This window comes from Podarcis cretensis (assembly GCF_951804945.1).
Source record: "Podarcis cretensis genome assembly, chromosome: 14".
Lineage (NCBI taxonomy): Eukaryota > Metazoa > Chordata > Lepidosauria > Squamata > Lacertidae > Podarcis > Podarcis cretensis.
In genome coordinates this window covers 36935066-36955895 of record NC_137183.1, presented here as the reverse complement: position 1 = coordinate 36955895, position 20830 = coordinate 36935066, and the positions used below count along the sequence as shown (strand labels likewise).

At 46.3% G+C, this 20830-nt stretch overlaps 1 protein-coding gene across 4 annotated transcripts in view; it reads left to right on the top strand.

Annotated features, from left to right (window-relative positions):
- Positions 1 to 10379: 10379 nt before the first annotated feature.
- The window catches only part of FBXL16 (F-box and leucine rich repeat protein 16), a 75438-nt gene continuing 64987 nt past the window's right edge, over positions 10380 to 20830 (top strand). Inside the window, exons 1-2 of one of the 4 annotated variants that reach the window (XM_079952577.1) lie at positions 10380 to 10494; positions 19087 to 19349. The gene's annotated coding sequence lies outside the window, so the exon portion shown is untranslated. Of the gene's footprint in view, positions 10495 to 18391; positions 18468 to 18619; positions 19350 to 20830 lie in introns of those variants that run through there. The other 3 variants (XM_079952576.1, XM_079952575.1, XM_079952578.1) reach the window with 3 other exon arrangements.

Sequence of the window (20830 nt, the reverse complement as noted above, 5' to 3'; positions counted from 1 at the left end):
CCTTCTTCCCAGAGCCTAGTTTCCCAGCTTTGGGAAGGAGGCGGGAGGACTCTAGGACCTTATCAGACACCTCATGCCTCCTTCCCAAGGAGGGTTGGGGAGAAGGGCAAAATTTAGGCTCACACAGGGTGCCATGGGACACAGGTGGCGCTGTGGGTTAAAGCCTTAGCGCCTAGGGCTTGCCGATCAAAAGGTCGGCGGTTCGAATCCCTGCGGCGGGGTGCGCTCCCGCTGCTCGGTCCCAGCGCCTGCCAACCTAGCAGTTCGAAAGCACCTCCGGGTGCAAGTAGATAAATAGGGACCGCTTACCAGCGGGAAGGTAAACAGCGTTTCCGTGTGCGGCTCTGGCTCGCCAGAGCAGCGATGTCACGCTGGCCACGTGACCCGGAAGTGTCTCCGGACAGCGCTGGCCCCTGGCCTCTTAAGTGAGATGGGCGCACAACCCCAGAGTCTGTCAAGACTGGCCCGTACGGGCAGGGGTACCTTTACCTTTACCTTTAGGGTGCCATAGTAGCTTGAAGTGATGAAGCAAGTCAGGAACCAGAAGCTGAGTGACAGGCAAAGCTTGGAAAGCTCATCTTAAAAAGGAACTAATTCCAGTTCTTATCCATCCTGCCACCAAACAAACTGGTTTGGTTCACTGTTTGATTCAAATCATCCAACTGATCCTCAGTGATTTTCCCCCCCTTAGCATCCTGAGTGTTACAAGCTGATGTGCTAACATACAAAAGATACACAAGACTAGGAAAACATCATCTCTCTCTCTCTCTCTCTCTCTCTCTCTCTCTCTCTCTCTCTCACACACACACACACACACACACACAGTGGAATGTGAATGGTTTACTTTATTTTCCTCAACAATTATGATCTTTAAACTTTAAGGCCCAAGGAATCTAAAGAGTAAACACACAGATGTAAGAGAATGAACTTTAAGACAAACAAGAAATTGTTTAATGTTCTATCTCGAAGTGCACTTAATTCATGTTCAGTTCACTCGGCAGTTAAGGGAAACACTTTCAGGGGAAGTTCAGAGATTTTTGAACTAGTTTTGTGTATCTGAAGAAGTGTGCATGCACACGAAAGCTCATACCAAGAACTAACTTAGTTGGTCTTTAAGGTGCTACTGGAAGGAATTTTTTTAGTTTTGTGAACTTTGTTAAACCACAGAATCATAGAATGGTACTGTTGGAAGACCCTCAGGGGTCATCTAGTCCAACCCCTGCAATGCAGGAATCGCAGCTAAAGAATCCCTGACAGATGGCCATCCAACCTCTCTTTTATTTTATTTTTTATTAAAAAATTATTAAAATTTTCCAGAATAAAAAGGAAAGATAGAAAGAAAGGACAAATATAGTTTACACTTAATTTCAGTAACATCTTTCCCGGACTTCCCCCTCCCCTCCCCCTCTTGTATTCCATTCCCTTAAATTGATTCCACAAATTCTTACCCCAAATTTTAAAGCCTTATTGTAATTTTAACTAACCCATTTATTCCAAATTAATTTATCTTATTTATCTTAATTAACCATTTCTCCTTATATTTTATATAATTCCCTAAGATCGACCCCATTTCCCTTCCACGAATTCCCCTATTTTCAAACAACAGACAAGAAAAAGAAAAAACAAGAAAAAAAGAAAAAATATGTAATTTTACAGCCTTTGGGTTCCAGATCTCTCCCCCCCCCCCCATTCCCCGGTTCCGATCCCCAAAATTCATCCATTGTCTACTGCCAGCCTGGTGCATCCACGTCTATATCTCAGCTCCACTTTGCCGTCTTTTAATAGCTTTTAATTTCAAAAAGTCCAATCTCGGAGAAACTCTCAAAAAAGATCATTCTTCTTCCATCCAGACCTCTGTGTTTAAAAGTCTAACTCAAATTCCGTTTCTTGATCCTTTTAAAGTCTGGATGTTCCAAATGCCCCAACTTCGAATTTAGTCCTGCTCTTTGCTTTTTCCTGTTCTGCCGCAGAAACCTTCTAATTCAGAAACTTCTTGTTCTCCACAGAGGCTTTTGTTATTCAGGAACATAAACTTGCGTCCAGTCCCTTCCTTTCTTCAATAGATAAATCCATTGTCTCCTTTAGTATAGAAACCTCTGTAGACAAAATAATGCTTCGTTTTTGCAGCTTTTCCAAGAGATAACAAATCCTGCTCAAATCCATAGTATTTTTCCACTTGCTGTTACTGTTGCAATGTCCCAGCCTCCCTCTAGAGGAAATATGGTAACTTAATTTCTTTCCAGATCAGACACAAAAGTCAGATAACTTGTTGCCTTTATTTCCAGTAATTTATGTCCAAATTGTAATAATTCTAACCAGCAAAGCCATCGTAACAAAGTTCTCTTTTATTTTCCTGCTTTGACAGCTGCTTTGACAGCTGTCAAAGTTTCTGTGTCTCTTCACCAGTCTCTCATAGCGGATCATTCCCGGTTCCCAGGGGGGTTGCCCTTTAGTTCCCACAACCCAATCTTCTCCTCCAGCACAATTATTGTAATTTCCCTTCGTGAAGTTAATTTTTTTTTTTCGAATAAGCAAGTTCATCTCTCGATCTTAGTTGTCAAATCCTTGCGTTAAACCATCTACAACGGGGGGGGGCAGACTTCCTTTTTGCACCCCCCGGCTCGCTCCAAATTCGTAGATCAAATTTCCCTTTTAAGTCCAATAAATTTACTCACAGGTTGTTCTTTTTAGTCCAAATCCAAAATTTCCAAGGAAGAAGTCGTTGCTCTCCGCCGAATGGCATGCGGCTTCGCAAGGCAGGGGAAGCAGTGGACTCATAGCACCACACCCCCCCCGTCACCCGCTCCGCAGCCTTTAAAAAGGCTCCTTCGCGGGTCGAGGGGGCGCAAACGGTGCCCGCCGAGTCACCAAGTCCATGGGCATCTCCGCCCATGGTTTTTGAGGGTCCCCGCGTCGCCGGCGCGGCAAGACCCGACCCCTACCCAGCAGACTCCCTCCGGAGCTCGGAGGGAGTCCGCCATTCGGTGATGGCGCCGACCCGGAAGTCCCCCATCCAACCTCTCTTTTAAAGCCCAATTCCAAGGTAGTTTGTTCCACTGTCAAACAGCTCTTCCTTCAGAAAGTTCTTCCTAAAGTTAAGCCAGAATTTCCCCCTGCTAATTTGAATCCATTGGTTCAGATCTTACCCTCTGGAGCAGCAAAAAACAAGCACACTCCATCTTCCATGTGACAGCCCTTTAGATGGCTTTCATATTCCCTATCACATCCTTCTTAAACTGTGGTTCCCAGAAATGAACACAGTTTTCCAGGTGTGGTTTGACCAAGACCATTACTTTCCTTGATCGGGACACAGAATCATACTGTGGATGCAGCTTAGAATAGCATTAGCCGTTTTTTGCTGCTGCATCACACTATTAACTCATGTTAAGTTTGTGGTCTTATAAGACTCCTAGATCCTTTTCACATGTATGGTTGTCAAGCCAGGTGTTCCCCATCCTCATTTTTGACAGAGGAACAAAAAGCAAGGCTGGACCCAGTGTGCTTCCCTTTGCTTCTCTCTCATCACAGGAAAGGCTCAATGATGAAGCGTCTCCTCTTCATGCAGAAGATTCCAGGTTGGTTTTCAGCATCTCCAGGTAGGGCTGAAATCCTGCCTAAAACCCTGGAGAGCTGCTGCCAGTCAGTACAGACAATGCTGAGCTAGTCTGACTCAGTATAAGGCAGCTTTCTGCTTTCCTAGTGTCACTCACCCACCCAACCTGCAGAGAAAATCGTTCCTGCATCCTACATACCGACATGACTCCTTCCAAACAGCAGAGGGCAGTGCTACACAGCTAGTAACAAAACAGAGATTGCTTGTTGCCTGCCTGGCACTTATAAAAAAAACACCACCAGCATTTTTAGACCAGGGCTGCTAAATGAACTGTTTGGAAATCTCTGAGTCTCATTGTTCGCAGCTGCCATTCTGGAGAGAGATGAGGACCCTCTTCTGCACTTACTCCTCCGTCTCTCCTCTTTCACATCAGCCCTGCTTTATATCTTGGGACCTTCTGCATGCCAAACACATCCTTTTCACTTTCCTCTCAGTTTCTTGTTTTCCCTCCAATCCTAAATTCAGCTCTCCACACTTCCACATCAGTTTGGAGATTTTTCCCCTCTTGGAAATTCTTCTTGGAAATTCACCAGCATTTTAGTGCGACTTTCTCCCAAGATACACATTTTTGCGAAGTGGTTTCCCCTAATACAGGCATGTCCAACAGGTAGATCGTGATCTACCAGTAGATCACTGGACGTCTGTGGTAGATCACTGGTAGATCATTGGCTCCCCTAAAAAAAGCTCAACATTTTACCTCCTGCCTGAAAGAACTCAACAACTTTGACCTGAACCCCTCCAAAATGGGTCTTCCTCCTTCCTAAAAAAAACCCTTTGACCTGAACCCAAAAAAAGGGATAGATCACTGCCAGTTTTTAACTGTGAGTAGATCGCAGTCTCTTGGGAGTTGGCCACCCCTTCCCTAATAGAATGCCTTTCTGCATGTTGTTTTCACCAATATAGCTATTGTTATGCACACTTTATCTTAATTGGCAGCCGTTGCTCTTATCTGGTGGCCTTTCTCGTGCCTTTCTACCTTATCCTATTAATTGGAGATGGTGGGGATTTCTCACGTCAGGCAGCCCTAAATGCGTGTAAGCCAACAGGTCAAACCTCACACACTCTGGTTATTTGAAAGATCCTTGGTATGTGGTCTCAAAACGGTTGCTCAGAAGGGAATGTGGCTCTCAGGATGATAAAGGTTCCCTGCCTCTTGCCTTGGCCACCTGGCAATTTCACCCTTCAAAGAATACTGGGAAGCATAGTTTGCTAAGGGTGCAGGGAAATGTAGCTCTGTGAAGGGGGAACCACAGTTCCCAAGATTCCTTTGGGGGAAGTAATTTGCTTTAAGCAGGCATTGAACGTGCTTTAAATGTATAGCTTTGCCCTTCATCTTTTTTGTGTGAAGAGGAACAGCTTGTGGGTTCAACCCCAGACAGCATTAAGCTACATAAAACCAGCATTAGCCCAGCTCTACAATGGAGTCCCCAGCTGCAGAGTTTCTGCTGCTAAAACTGTTCTCAAAAGTATTGGCAGCCGCCTATCCTAACAGATGTCGCTTATCTCTTATCACCTTCGCCATCCTTGTCATCACCAACCCTCCTTCACAAATGGCCAGTTCTCCTGTACTAATATCGGGTAGAATATATATACAAATATGTGGCAAACTGATCTGATCTAGGCTTGCAGCACCTGATTGCTACAGCCTCCAGGTGTAGCACGCATTAACACGTCAAAGCTATTGAATGCTTAAGAACAACTACAGCGGGGAGCCTTTGCAATACGCCAGGGGAGCCAAGCAGCTTATTAGCCCAGTAGGCATTGATCACACGCCTGGCTGAATGGCTACACCAACATTTCAAGGTGGTGGGAGCAACGGGGAGGATGTTGGGATCTGGAATAAAGGTATGGTGGTATTGCAAAACTAGAATGAGTTGGCTCTGCCTCCAGAGGCAGTTTTAAGCCCTAAACGGCCTTGGTCCTGTATACCTGAAGGAGCATCTCCACCCCCATCGTTCAGCCTGGACACTGAGATCCAGCGCCGAGGGCCTTCTGGCGGTTCCCTCATTGCGAGAAGTGAGGCTACAGGGAACCAGACAGAGGGCCTTCTCGGTAGTGGCACCCACCCTGTGGAACGCCCTCCCACCAGATGTCAAAGAGATAAAGAATTACCTGACATTCAGAAGACATCTTAAGGCAGCCCTGTTCAGGGAAGTTTTTAATATGTAATGCTGTACTGTTTTTAACACTGATTGGGAGCCGCCCAGAGTGGCTGGGGAAACTCAGCCAGATGGGCGGGGTATAAATAATAAATTATTATTATTATTATTATTATTATTATTATTATTATTATTATTATTAAGTAAGCATGACCGGTGCCGCTGCAACGAGTGCCACAACAATGCTGTGGAATGGAGCGAGGGATGCTGAATTTTAGCATTGCACAGGGAGCCACTGAAATTTGAGAGCCCAAAGTCTGCCACTGCCACCTCCCATTGGCTCTAGCTCCCCCTACTGTTGGTCTCCCTGCCTTCGGCCCTGTCGGTCCCGAGGGGCCCTGGCCATTCTTGAAAGAAGGCCTTGCTGATACCTCCCCCTTTTCCTCTTGCGTCAAGGCAGGAGGCCTGAGCCTCCCTCTGCTCTCGCCTCAATCCCTCTCTAATGATTCACGCTTGCATATTCATAGCACGCGTCACTGTGTCTTTGAGTCACAGCACACTCTGAATGAAACTGCGCCTTTTCAGCAAGGAGATAATGTTATTCCCCCACCACCACCACCACCAAGTTGGCGGTTCTTATAATAACCACCTCTGTCAAACAGAGGTGCCACCTAAGAGCTGTTCAGTCCCAAGCTTCGAAAACAACCTTAACAGAAACAATATCAAAAGCAGTTCAAGAGCCAAGCTTTATTGCTTGCAATCGTGTTTGAACCATGAAGATCTAAAACATGTGTTCACACGGGCAGCAACCAGCACTTGTTTTTGACTCTGTATGAAGTGTTGCCATCCTTTCTGTCTTTTAAACCTGGGGGGGGGGGCAGGAATCTTGGGCTTGGGGGCTGAATACAGTCCTCCAGTCCTCTCTATCTGATCCTCAGAGCTCACCCCACGTCACCCTCCCCTTTCCAGAGCACACCACTCACTGGCCCTGCTTTCCAACTTCTTTGAATGTTTTTTGCCTGGCTGGGATTTGTCCTTCAACTCTGGCAATAGCTATTTCTTGCTTGGAGAATACAGAAGGATGTGTGAATGCATACAGAAACTAGCCTGCTGTAGGAAGGGGAAACTACATTTGCTGCTCTACCTGACGGGGGTTCTTTGCTGGTGTTTTCTGCAACAGGTCACTGATGCAGCGACAGGCCATTTGGGATGGATTAATCCTGGGCTGTCCACACACCAATCCCTCTGTGTTCACTGTTCTGTGACACTTTCTCAATGTTACTGCATTATTGCCACCTGGAGGGGCACCCTTGTACTGCAGCACCGACAAAAGCGGGACACAAAAATAAATAAGCCCGGAACATTTTTGGTGTAAAAAGTTGCAGGATTTCAATTGCTGGAAAGGCACTGGTTGGAAATAAAGCAGGATATCTGCTCCAAAACTTTTTGCAGGGGCAAACAGTATAGCGGGTTTGCTTCTAACTGCCCTAATACCATCATTAGCACAAAACCTCATGAATGCACAAGAAAAAGGTTGTCTGGAGGGGCAATGACACTTTCTCAAGAGAGGAGGACCTGCCTCACCCCTTCCCCTCTAGCCTTTCCCAGCTCAAAATCACTGCCCCCTGTTCCCGATCTTCTGTTCTCCCTGAAGATTAAAAGATATAGGAAATCTGCTTTGGGGTTTTGTGTGTGTTGAAAGTAAGAATCAGCAACAACATGCGCACAATTGCCTGTCAAGTGTAGTTTCGGCTTCCTTTAAGTTAAGGCTGAGCCTCTGCGACATCAGCCCGTTTGGCAGGAGATGCCACAGGGACTTTCACAGTGGAAACTGACTGGTTGAGGAAGTCCATACTCTTGAATTCAGGTTAATTAACCCTGGCAAGGAAACCTAATGGGACAGAAGCCCTTGAGAGGCTTGCCTGTCTCTCTCTCTCTGACCCACTCCACTGTGAAAAACTCAAGGTCACTCCTTTTTCATCTTCGGCAGGGCTGGAGAAAGAAGAAAAAAATCACACTTGCTTAAAACAGAATGTTGGTGGATTTCTCTCTCTCTCTCTCTCTCTCTCTCTCTCTCTCTCTCTCTCTCTCTCTTAACAGCTTTATTTCTTTATTTTCACTCATCACTATCTCTTCTCCGCTCTTCCTCACTCTCAAGCACCCACCCCAAATCTCAGGCTCAGGTTGACACACACCAGTATTTACGGTAAACATTTCTTCCCCTTTGGCTCTTACTCATTCATTCATTCATTCTTATATTTCTGTCCTGCCTCTCCTACAGAGAGCTCAAGGCGGCATGCATTGTTTTCCTCTTCTCTGCTTTTTATCATCACAACCATCCTGTGAGTTGGGTCAAGCTGAGAGAGGCTGTGACTGGCCCAAGGTCACCCAGCGAGCTTTGTGGCTTTGTGGCCACGTGGAGCCAAGTGCAAATCTAACACTCCAAACACTACACCGGTTTTTACAGGTGGAATTCAAGCACATAATGCTTTTGAATTATGGTGCTGGAGGAGACTCTTGAGAGTCCCATGGACTGCAAGAAGATCAAACCTCTCCATTCTGAAGGAAATCAGCCTTGAGTGCTCACTGGAAGGACGGATCCTGAAGCTGAGGCGCCAATACTTTGGCCACCTCATGAGAAAAGAAGACTCCCTGGAAAAACCCCTGAAAGACTGGGGGCACAAGGAGAAGGGGACGACAGTGGACAAGGTGGTTGAACAGTGTTCTTGAAGCTACTAACATGAGTCTGACCAAACTGCGGGAGGCAGTGGAAGACAGGAGTGCCTGGCATGCTCTGGTCCATGGGGTCACGAAGAGTCGGACATGACTAAACGACAACAACAGGAAACCCGGTTTTTTAAAGTGGATTTTGTGCTCTGGCACAATAAATCAGATTATTATCATTTTAAAACAAAGAAACAGGCTCTCACAGGTGAGGAGACTTCTGAGACTTGATAATGGAATTCCTGCATTCCACATCTTTAGGCTCAGGGCCAAAAAGGAATAGGGATGACCAAGCAACTGGTCAGTCCTGATGTGTCTGTGAATGATCCAATGCAGACTCAGCAGATTTACTGCACCCATTCCTACCCCAATGAAAGCAGATTGCAAGGAGCAAAGACCAGAGGGGTGAATTATAGAGAAATTGGGGGGGGGCAGCATCTTCTTGCACAGTCACTGCAACTTTGGCATTCTTGCAGGACGCATTAGTGATGCCAAGCTTTGGTTGCATTCCCATCTAGGGTTATCGTTTGGGATGAGTGGCGTATTGTTTGCCAAGCAGCCAAAGGCAGAATAAAGCCACTTACTTTCCAAGAGGGCTTCGTTTTCCATCATGGCCAATTTTGATCCTTATAGTTTGTGATGCACCAATGTAACATTTAGCTCCGAGGCAAGAGAGGCCTGTAATGTCCAAGTCTGCACCCCACATCTATGGTGTGTCTTTGTCTGAGTGTGAGAGAAAAGGGGGTCATGAATTATTGTTTTTATTTTTATTTATTTGGCAGCAATTATACCACTTAAACATCAATACCTCTTAGTAGTTTACACAAAACAATATAAAATATACATTAGGCATTCCAATAAAATCAGATGTGAAAATCAAGTTAACCTATTATTGCCCCCCCCCCAGATGCAGGAATAAAATCTACAGTTATTAAAAATATATTTAGTAAAATAAAATGACATGATGGAATGCATGTCAAAATTATATTTCTGGGTGGGCCAAAACAAAAAGAAGGTTTTAGTAGGCACATAAAACAGTACAATCAATGTGCTATTCCGGCTGCATGGGGAGAATGTTCTCCCTGTGAGGGACCAAGATTCTAGTTGGAGACAACACCGAAGGGAAGTTTTTTATTAAATATTACTCCAGTGATATTATATGCCTTTGCGGATAAGCAAATTGTACTCAGGAAGTCCTGGAGGATGTTGGCACTGTACCAAAGACAATGCAGACTTTAAACATATTTGGTGGGATTGCAAAGTGGCTAGAAAATATTGGCAAACTATATTAGAACACATAAAAGCAATTATAGGATATGAGAGATGAATGAATCCATTATTAAATCTATTAGGGCATGTCAGGAATGATGTGGGAGAGAAACATACCGTTCTTGTGGGAAGGTGATGGTAATGGTAGAAATTTTACTTGCCAAAAGATTTGAAAGGATGAAAATAATGCCAGCCATAAATGAGTAGGCATATTATGCTTCTGAATAAAATATCTTTTTAAAGACATTTCCGGTCTAAGTTGTGTACATTGGGGAAAATATTCAGAACTTTGGCAATCTTTCATCCTATATTAGAACAGGATAAGCCAATAGAATATTTAAGGCACCAAGTCCTTATAGGGTGGTATTCAACTATGTTTTACCCAGAGTAGACCCATTTAAATTAATGGACCTGTCTTTTATGTATTTATTTCCTGCATTTATATCCCACTTTTTTCTCTCCAAGGAGCTCAAAGTGATATAAATGGTTTTCCCGCTTCTCATTTAATCCCCACAACAACCCTGTGAGGTAGGTGAGACTGGGAGGCAGTGCCTGGCCCACGGTCACCCAGTGAGCTTCATGGCCAAGTGGGGTTTTGAACCCTGGTCTCCCAGGTCCCCATCTGACACCATACTGGCTCTTAGTCATGTTTATTAATTTCAGTGGGTCTACCCTGAGTAAAATGTAGCTGAATGACACCCATATCATTGAAAGGATCTCAGAAGTAGTCCAGTCCCCTGTGGATGTATGTTCATGATTGAAGAACATAAGAACTGGAACTCCAGTCAGGTATGAACAGAGGAGAGGGGCAAAGACCTTCTCTCCCTGAGCACAGTGGCAGATGTGATGGGTGCATTTCCCCATATCGATGGCACAGCTGATGGGGAGGGGGTTATGTCCACACATTTTGCAGTCCTGTCCCTTTTTTCCTTCTCTTTTAGATGTGGCGGCCATTTTGCCACACACCATGGCAGCCATTTTGTGTTCTGCTGCACCCCCATGGCAGCCATTTTGTAACTGGCACCCTCAGCACTTTATCAGAAATCCAGATGTGCCTACAGGCCCCCAAAGGCTGGCAACCTCTGCTAACAAGCAGCCACCTCTATTTCCTGTAGCTGGAAATCCCATCAGTTAACTACATGTTACGGGCGAGGCATTTGTTTGTTTGCCTGCCCAGAAGGCATTGTCAGCCCTACCATTAGGCTGAGTGGGCAGCCGCCTCAGGTAGCAAATCCCTGGGGGCAGGAAAGTAGGGCCCCTCCCCATTCCCCTCAGAGACCCCGAAGCTAACTTGTACCCTCTAACCCAGATTTCTCAACCTGTGGGTCCCCAGATGTTGTTGAACTACAGCTCCCATCACCCCTAGCTAGCAAGGCCAGAGCTCAGGGATGATGGGAGTTGTAGTCCAACAACATCTGGGGACCCACAGGTTGAGAACCGCTGCGAGTCTAAGCTATTTGGCCCTTCCTAGATGCAGCAGAAGGCGCTGTTCCTTCAGCAGTACTGAAATGAGATTCTGCTCCCACTTGGATTTTATACATGGAAGGTGTCAGCTCCATCTTGCCCTTGCCCTTAAGCAGCAAAAATGTTTGGGGCTGCCCCTGGTTTCTCTGGAAGAAGCCAGGAGGAGGAAGAATATATTCTATGCCTGCAGAAAGACCCAGGTTCAGTCCCCTGGGATTGAAAACCCTTTCTGAAATTCTGGAAGGTTGCTGCCAGTGATTGACATCAATACTGAACTAGATCAACGAAGGGCCTTGCTCAGTGTAGGGAGGTTTCAGGTAGGATCAGAGCTCAATAGCAGGACACCAGATTTGTATGCAGAAGGTTCAAGATTCAACCCCTGCCACCCTCAGGTGAGGATGTCCCAAGTCTGAATCCCTGAGAGACACTGTCATCAACATGCATTTAAAGCATGCCAAGTGCACATTTGAAGCACATGACTTCACCCCAAAGAATCTTGGGAACCGTAGTTTACAAAGAGGGTTGGGGTTGTAGCCCTGTGAGGGGGGAAACTACAGTTCCCACGATTCTTTTGGGGGAAGTCAGGTACTTTAAATGCGCCTTGAATTGGCTCTATGGCGTGGACCTGCCATCATCATTGACGATCCTGAGCTAAATGGACCTATGGTCTGACTCATTATAAGGCAGCTTCCGAAGAGGAACTTTCAGTTTCATGCTTCTGGGAGCCTGGGGCAAAGATTCCACTTGTCCCACAAATGAGGCACATAAGCAGGCTTGCAACTAAGTACCAAGTATGCATTGCTAACATAGAGAGAGAGAGAGAGAGAGAGAGAGAGAGAGAGAACAAAATACCTAGCAAGCCTATTCTCCAACAGCAAAGAGAGCTATCTATTGATTTGCGGGAATACCAAAAATAACTTTAAACTCTCCATCCAGAGCTGTGAAAAAAAATTCTCTCATATATATATATATATATATATATATATATATATATATATATCTCCATCCATCCTATTGCTAGGAGACCGTGGTTACTGGGAGGCAGGCATTGCTAGGCGACACCGGTTGCCGTGGTGACAGCTGGGAGCCTGAGTCATCTGCAGTGCAGTCTATCTTGGGTAGGAGCTGGCCAAACGGTGACTGCGCGCCTGCTGAGAGGTTTCACACCCCCTGCTCTGTTTATGTTTGTCTCCGGAGGCAGAGTGGGAGGAGGGAGCGGTGGAGATTTGGGCTCGGGAAGAATCAGGCTTTTTATAAAATATTCAATATGCAGAAGGACATTATATCTATTTCAGTTGCTGTGGAGAGTAGGGAAAGCAACGTTTTTGTGTGTATTACCCTGAGCACCGTGGAAGTGTATTTCTGCAAGAAGGATAGGAGAAAGAGAGAGAGAGAGAGAGAAATCCTCACATGTCATCCGGTGCATGAATGAAACATAAACCTTAGTCCTAAGTGTTTGGACTGTACCACTTCAGGTGGCAGGTGGGGACTTCACACCACGGAGTGCTCCTCCACACCATAAAATGAAAAAGATTAGCATGTCAGGGGAAAAATCAGGCTCGCTCCCTGAAGTGCTGGTTTTCTACATGAAGGGGATTCCTCCTCCCCCCCCCCCACAGAGTATTTAGTGACATGTGCCCCACAGAAACATAGGAAGCTGCCTTATCACAGGAGCCAGTTCATTGGCTCGTCTAACTGAGATCCTATTAACACCATAAATTTAAAGCACTATGATACCACTTTAAATAGTCATGGCTTCCCCCAAAGAATTTTGGGAGCTGTAGTTTGTTAATGTTGCATAGCGTTATCAGGAGACACCCCCCCCCCCAATTCCTTCATGGTGTTACAATTCCTAGAGTTCCCTGTGAGGAGAGATTGATAATAATTAAAACCAGTCTGAGAACTGTAACCTGCAAGGGGAATGGGAATCTCCTAACAACTCTCAGCACCTTTAACAAACTAAAGCTCCTGACTCCTCAGCTGGCATTTCCTTCCTCACCTGATGTCTAAACCCACCAACTGGGTTTGGAATTTATCTGTGGGCCAAGATAGTTTTCCTACTGGGATCCCATTTTTTATCTCTGTCCTGCCTTGGCCAATTGGCACCATCCAAGACAAATCACATGATGTCTTTTGTAGGTCAGCTGACTACCTGGTAAGACACCTGGTGCTCCTATAGGTTAGAATGGGTGAATTTGTCAATTCCAGTTTCCTCTCAGTTTGTCATTGGATAAGGCACTCTTTTGGGTAATTGTCTCCCAAGCCATTAGGGTGTTAGTTATGAGCACATAAAGTTATGAGTAGAGTCATTCCCTGGCAGTCAGTGCAGCAATGTCAAGACTGGTGACACTGGGCTGTCCCACTTACCAGCCTAGCAGCTGCATTTGGATATCTGCCTCATCATATACCAAATGCTTGCCTGGCAGAGTCATCTGCATGAGGTCAGGATGAAATCATCAAAGGATGATCATGCAAACATGCAATTTTGATTTCCTATTGCAGAGGGTTTATTTCTGATTATTTCACATTTGAGTTGCTCACTGGTCTGCTTGGGGCCGGACTACCCAGGGACTATTTTAGGGGAAATTGCTTTGCAAGGATGTGCATATTAGTGTTCTGCTTGGGGAATGCTCCCCAAACCCGTGTTTTAAAACCATCTCACTGGGAGCTAGGTTTGGGGCATAGTTGGGAGACTATTTCTCCTTATATGAGATGAAACAAAAGGATGGATTTGGATATGGTGAAGCAATGGCGGCTAAGAAGTCTATATATCTGTATGCAATTTCTTTTGATATAACACATATTGTATACCATCTTCACTAATACATACATGTTCTCACACACTTTGCCCAGGTCTGTGCATTCACTCTTTTTCTTTTATTGGACACCTGGATGGAAACCTTGGTGGCAAAATTCAGAGAAATGCAAATTTCAAAATGAAGGCTGAATTTCAGATCAGACAGATTCACCTTTCAAGGCTGGATTTCTCCGGACTACCCCTCATGCATAGCTCTTAGTGGCTTCCGTTAAATTCTGTGGGACAAAGTTTAATGGGCTACAGCAAGCTGAGGGAGCAAGCCAGGCCCAGGAACAGTTTGTACCCTTCATTGAGAGGAGGGTGCAAGAGGGCAGAAAGCAACCCTTCCTGGGAAGCTCCCTGTATAGTTTTTAGGGTTTCACCCATGTCCCTCCGCTGCTGTTGCCATGACACCTGCTCCCTTCAGCTAAAATACCCCACCAGGGTGGAGCTGGGGGGGGGAGAGAAGGAGTCGCACTGCTCATAAATTAAGGACGCAGCAGGGGATGGGAGGAGGAGGCAGAAGTCGTGTTTATCTGCCAAGGGACACCATATCCTCCTTGCCACCGAATGCGAGAGTCAGTAAAAGGTTCTTTCCCCAGCTGCCACTGGGACCGGCCTGTCCCCGGGGCCTGTGAATGGCTGATGAAACCCAGGATAGGGCCTGCAGGGATGGCGGCCGCCTCTGCCTCCCCCTCCTCCTTGGTTATTTAAAAGGCAGGTCAGGTTTCTCAATCTGGCAGGCGTGCAAAATGCTAAGGGGGGGGGGCTGGCGGAGAGGAAGAGGGAGACTGCAGCTCTTAAAATAGAAACATTTCCTCCCTCCTTTCTCTCTCTAACAGACACACACACACATTCCCTGCATATTAGCCGACCCTTTCTCTAGACAGATTTTCCCTTCCACTTTTTTCACCCCCCCCCCTCCTCGCCCACCTTAGGTTCAAGATGGTTCCTCTTCCTCACTGCCCTTTTATCACTCAGCGACTGGGCTGGATTAATCATTATGCTAAGTAACCTACAGAGCAGGGCTCCCACCTAATTAGGGTCCCTGCCAGGATCTGATTACAGGCAATCCAACTGTCTGCCCTTGTTTACTAGGGGACAGGTCGGGTTTTCTGGTACCTGCTCTCGTGTGTGTGTGTGTGTGTGTGTGTGCACGCGCGCGCATGATCTTGGGGGTCCTGCACAAAAATGCGAGCACATACATATGTCAGCCAGAATTCTTTAGGCTTCATTCTCTCCCCCTCCCCAATCTTTTAGATCAGGGATGAGAAAGCTGTGGCCTTCCAGGTGCCTTGCTTTGACCATTGGCTAAGCCGGCTGGGGCTGATGGGAGATGCAAGTCCAGCAGCATCTGGAGGGACCATCTATAGTGCCCATCTCTATGGCAGATGATGAATCTCTGCACTTTGACTCTAGCACACAGGCATCTGAAGCAAGGTACACATTGCCCCTCCTCCACCGCCACCCTCTATCAGTGCCTATCCCGACACTGGATGTGACAAGCTTTTCCAAAAAAGTGCAACCTTACTCAGGTCCATTCTGAGATAAAACATTAAACAAGTGGGAGTCAGTGCATGGCCGTGGTTGGACAGTCTGACTACAACCTGAGAGGCCAGGGTTCAAATCCCCAAGAAGCGTACTTGGTGACCTTGGGGCAGTCCCTGTTCCTGTCTCAGCCTAGCCTACCTCATGGGGCTGCTGGGATAAAACAGAGAGCAAGGGGAATATACCACCTTGAGCTCCTTGGTGGAATATGCAATACCTCAAGGACTGCCTTTCTCCATATGAACCTACCTTGACCCTGAGACCATCCTCTGAGGCCCTTCCTTATGTGCCTCCTCTGTAAGAGGTCTGACAACATAACAGGCCTTTTCTGCAGTGGCCCCCCATTAGTGGAATGCTCTCCCCAGGGAGGCTCACCTGATGCCTTCATTATACACCTTTAGGTGCCAAGCAAAAACGTTCCGATTCAACCGGGCCTTTGACTGATTGACATCTTATACCCCTTTTAAATGTGTTTGTAGGAGGGGGTAGCAGGGAGGGTGTGTGTGACTAGTTTGTGTTTTTTTGCTCTTGTTTTTATCATGTATTTTGTATTTTTATGTTGTGAGATCTGTGGACGAAGGCCAGTTTACAAAAGTAATAAATAACAATAAAGGAAACTAAAGCAATAGGTTGCAGTGTGTGGAGTGTTCCTGTTCACAGTCCAGTCAGACAACCATGGCCTCCCTTACAATACTGTTTGATTTCTTCTACCCCACCCCTTGAGTTTTCCATTTTTTCCCTAGCAAATTAGCATTGTGTGCTCATTGGGTATGCTTAGTCTGCACTGAACTTTTTTCTTTTTTAGCTACTACCCATTTTGGATTCCCCCTCCCCTAAATATTTTTTGTACTTCTGAAAACCTTAGGGCTTCCTCAAGCCTGCTAACACCTCTCTCTGATGCATAGGGGGTGCTGTTTTGGCCACATAAGGAATGGCACTCACACCTTGAACTAGAGGGATGATGTGGGTCTTGCAACACAGTGCACAGCTCTGAGTTCCAGAAACACCACCCCAAGTAGTCCATACCCACTGAGCATGCTCAACATTCACTGGGCTGGGCTCCCCCCCCCCCGAGTTGCCCCCTCCCTAATTTTTGCAATTTATGTAAACCTTAGAGGTTTCCCCCAACCGCTCTGATACATATTCTTTTTGTGTGGATTTTGGCTGTATAATGAGACACAGAATACTGATCTTAGTGTATGTGATGATACCCTTGCATTTAATAATAATAAACCCAAATACTGTTAAGCAATAGAGGCTGCTTCCATTAGGGTGAATGGGGCTCTGCCGGCCAGCTTTCTCCTCCTCTGTCTCCATGTTGTCCTTGTTGAACTCAGCAGGGAGGGGGGGAGGGGGACAAAACAAGAAGGAGTTGTGTCATTGGCTCAGACTCTGCCTGTTATTGGCTCCGGCTCCACCTACAGTTGGGCTGCCCGCCTTCTGCCCTACCAGAGGTGGCCAACATGGTACCCTCCACATAATGATAACAATAAATTATTATTTATATGCTGCCCATCTGGCTGAGTTCCCCCAGCCGCTCTGGGTGGCTTCCAACAAATGAAAACACAATACAAAACCACATGTGGTTGGACTCTGACTCGGCTCAGCCCCAGATGACCCCAATTCCCCTTGGGCCATGCCAGCATAGCCAATGATCAGGGATGCTGGACATTGCGTTCGAATAACTTCTGGAGGGCGACAGGTTCCCCAGCCCACCAGACCATTGTGCGGCTTCTGTCATTTTGTACAGTAGGCTCTTGTGTGGTAGGATTCAGTAAAATAGTTTGCTAATATGTCACCTTCTCTCCCCCTCCCCTTTACTTTCTGTGCTGGTGGTAGTTGCTGCTGCTATGTGGAACATCAATAACCATTCAGAAACATACTGCTCTGTCCATGCTACTAATCTGCTCAGGGAAAAGATGAGTGGGGGAACATGGATATTCATTTCGTTCCTAATTAACCCTCAAAAAAAATAAATAAAGGTGGTGATTGGGGATGAGGGAGAAATTGGATTCAGTTCGCATTTTAGGTGAACCTACCTAATTTGCACTTTCTGGATCAGTACACAAACCCAAATGCAGTCATGCTTTGAAATTTGCACCTTGCTGCATTTTGGACCATGGTTATCTAGTCAAGAAATGTGGACAAAAATGCATGCACTTAGAATCATAGAATTGTAATTGAGTTGGAAGGGACCCTGGGGGTCATCTACTCCAACCCCTTGCAATGCAGGAATGAGCAGCTGTCCCAATACGGGGACGAAACCTTCAACCTTGGGGTCATCAGCACCTCGCTCTAACCAACTGAGCTTTGGGTAAAGTGTGCCTAGAAATGTATCTGTTTGGAAAAGCAGCATACCAAAAGGCATTATATAAGGAGGGATTTGCTTAGCCTTTTCTCAGATTGTAGAAATTGTGTATATTGGAGAAAATAGAATACAAATATATGTATATTAGGGGAAATTCACACTACTGCTGAATTTTCATGAGGACTTTTGTTTGTTTTTTTAATTGCAAACAAATGTGGAAATGAGGAGAGCTAAAATGAGAAACTGAAAGAAACTGAAATGGACATCTTTGCCCATCCCTAGTGGCGATGAATGGGGCCGTGGGGAGGAGAGGCTTGATTTGAATCTTGGAAGTTAGAAACTGTCTTGAAACACCCTGGGCCTGGCCTTCAGAGCTGCTGGCCATACCTTGGCACTGCAAGTCTTAGGATCGGAATGTAAATTGGTTTAAGTCCAGGCTCAACTGGGTTGTTGATGGGGCTATAAAAAGCCTCTTGACAGCCCTATTATAAACCATACACACTAATCCCCTATCCATCATTTCATCCCTCCCTCCCTCCCTCCCGAGCTTGCAGATATAGATATATACGGTTTGCAATAGATCTCTTGCAAACCCAACCCCACTTGATCGACCTAAACTGTAAAAATAATCCAAATCAAAACAAGGTAAGGCCGTAAAGGAGGAGAGTGGGGAGCCCTTGTATTTATTCACAGCGAGCGGTTGCTGTAATCTCTTTAGGATCCAAGCCAGGAGGGGTGTGTATATCTCTCTGTGTGAGTGAGTGTGCAGAGGTGGGGGGGGGGGGGAGAGAGAGAGAGAGAGAGAGAGAGAGAGATGGGACTCACCGGCCTGCAGTCATGCATTATTGATAATAACAGCCGTGCCTCTTTAACTGGCTTTGCTCTACGACACTTGAGGGTGCGTGCATGAACATGCCTGCAAGCGGGTGTGTGTGCATGTGAGTGTGTGTTGAGGGAGGGAAACAGGCAGAGAGAGAGAGAGAGAGAGAGAGAGAGAGAGAGAGAGAACCAACGCCAGCATCTTTCATTCCCTGCACTCTGGATAACCATCTCTTGATTTTTGCTTGGGGGGGGGCGGAGAGGAGGAGAGAAAAGAAGGGGACGCCTATTTTCCCATCGCTGCCACCTCTTCTGCAGCTTCATTCATCCTGATCTGGTGGGATGCATCTCCCCGAGTATTCCCCCCCCCCAGGTTGTTGTTGTTAGTATTATTCTCTCTCTCCCCCCTCCCTCTGTCTCCCATCTCCATTTCTGAAAACAACAGAGACCAGCCGTGGATTCTCCTCTGAGCAGGCTGGAAGCAGGAGGTTTGTGCGCTGGAGGAGAGGGGAGAAGGAAGAAGGTTCCCTGGCTGAGGTTCTCCATCAGGCTGGATTGGAAAACAAGGGAGATTTCGACTCCTCTTTGCTGTCCCCCCACCACCACCTCTGGCATCCCTCCATCCGGTCCCTGATGCTTCTCTTCTTTACATGAAAAGGCCGTCGGTGTGCGGAAGGCATGGCATGAGCTAAAACGACTGTCCTGGAGGTAAGCATGCTGCATCTGTGTATTTAATCCTTTACAGCACAAATCTCTCTCTCTCACACACACACGCTTGCACACACACTCTCCCTCCCTCCTTCCCTCCCTCCCTCTCCCCTGAATACCTTCCCACCAGGTATTGATGTCTGTAGGACGGCATCCCACCCAGAGGGTTTTTCTTGCATTTGCACCACCAAGGGAGAGACCATCCAGGGGCTGTAATTACATCCCTCCTCAATGAAGATCAGAGCATCTCAAAGCCAGTGTTACATAAGGACAAACCTCCTTGCTTTACTTAACAGAGATCCGACTCTGTTTCTATCTGTCTCCAGCAGATACTCTAATATAGACTGGCAGCCTAGGTGGTGGTTGTTTTTAGATTGGGGGGGGGATTTGACCCCTCCTGCTCAAACACCCCCCTCCCCCAGTTTTGGTTTGCTGCATTGAATGGAAATTTTAGTGGATCGCTACCAAGGCAATCTCATCAAGAGGCTGCATGTTGAGTGGGACACACTGTTGTTGTTGTTGTCATTCTTTTGGGGGGAGCGGGCGGGGGGTGTTGCTGCTATTGTGATTCATGGATTTGGGGGGTGTCTTGATGGCGCCATTTCCTGATCCCCATCTGGGCTGGCTAGCCGAGAGGATGTGGCGGTGAGATGGTTGATTTTTGGGCCCCACGTGGATCTCTTCGTTTGGAAAGAAGGTAGACTGGGCGAAAGAAAACAGGGCGAGCCTGACCGGACTGTTTTGGATTTTGCTTCTCTGCCCAGTGGAAAGAGAAGAGGGCCCTGCTGTTTGGACTCTTGCCTTCTATCCTGGTTGAAAAATGTTTGTTGTTGTTTTTTAAATAAGAAAGAAATAATAATAAAGCAAGCCTTTTTGTTTGATGTCATATATCCACTTCTATGTGGGTCTTGAGTTCACTGCTAGGAACACTTGCCTGGGAGTAAGCTCCACTGAACTCATCAAGAATTATTTCCATGCACAGATTTTGTCTGCACAAATTTAATTTTCTGGACCCCCCCCCCCCCATACCTATGCTTTTCACCTAAGAACCTCTGGTACAAAAATAAAAATAAAAAACAGGTTGACTGGAGCAGAACAAGAAATTACCCAGGAAAGTGTCACCTGTTACATTTTTTCAGGGTTCTGTAGTTAAAGGCACATCAGAAGGGTTGGGTTTTTTTTTAATTTAAAAAGTGGCAGCACTATCATAAGCTCCCCTTCCCATATATATGTATATACATAAAAAGAGCAAATAGTCTTCTTGGGGGTTCTGCCTAGAGACTGCCAAGAGCCGACATTTGGAATGGCACTGTAGTGATCAGCAGCCATAGAGGAGACACCAATGGCAGATTTTAGCAGGATGCTGTTTGGCTTGCCTGTTATTGTTTCGAAATGCAGTGGATTTATTTTTGGGTTGGTGATGTGAGGGCTGTGTTGTTCGGAAGATATCTCTGCAGCTTTCTTCCCATGCTTAAGAGAGT